This window comes from Calidris pugnax, unplaced genomic scaffold (assembly GCF_001431845.1).
Source record: "Calidris pugnax isolate Ruff unplaced genomic scaffold, ASM143184v1 scaffold102, whole genome shotgun sequence".
Taxonomy (NCBI): Eukaryota; Metazoa; Chordata; class Aves; order Charadriiformes; family Scolopacidae; genus Calidris; species Calidris pugnax.
Genome location: NW_015090846.1, coordinates 2,842,096 through 2,842,505, shown reverse-complemented (window position 1 = coordinate 2,842,505; position 410 = coordinate 2,842,096). Strand labels below are relative to the sequence as shown.

General features: G+C 52.9%; 1 protein-coding gene across 3 annotated transcripts in view; it reads left to right on the top strand.

The window, feature by feature from the left end:
- The window catches only part of BRD3 (bromodomain containing 3), a 46,486-nt gene that overhangs the window by 7,910 nt on the left and 38,166 nt on the right, over positions 1–410 (top strand). The gene's annotated exons all lie outside the window — the stretch shown is intronic.

The window sequence follows — 410 nt, the reverse complement described above, 5'->3', positions numbered from 1 at the left end:
AAAAGGGAAATGTCCCGGTCCTTGCCCTTTCCCCAGCCACAACGCCGGTGCGAAGCAGGAGACAGTGCTGAGCCTCCATGTGCAGCCGCTGCAACTTCATTATTGAATTACATTAACAGGCCGCCCTCTAGTGTCCTGTTTTATTACATGGGTAAAAAAAAAAAAAAAAAAAAAAAAAAAAAAAGAGCGGGGGGGGGGAATGTGTGTTTAAAAGCAAGCCAGCTCCCACAGTTGTGATTTAAAACTCGCAACACGCCTCACCCTGCGTGGGTCCCAGTCGCCCAGCCCAGTAGGACCCGCACCTTCCCAGTTGCACTTTTTTTAAGGGCTCTTGTTGTACCTTTAGAGCCCGGGCGGAGAGGGGAAGCCGGGATCTTCCCCGGCAATGTCTGCCCGGGGAGGGGGGGGGA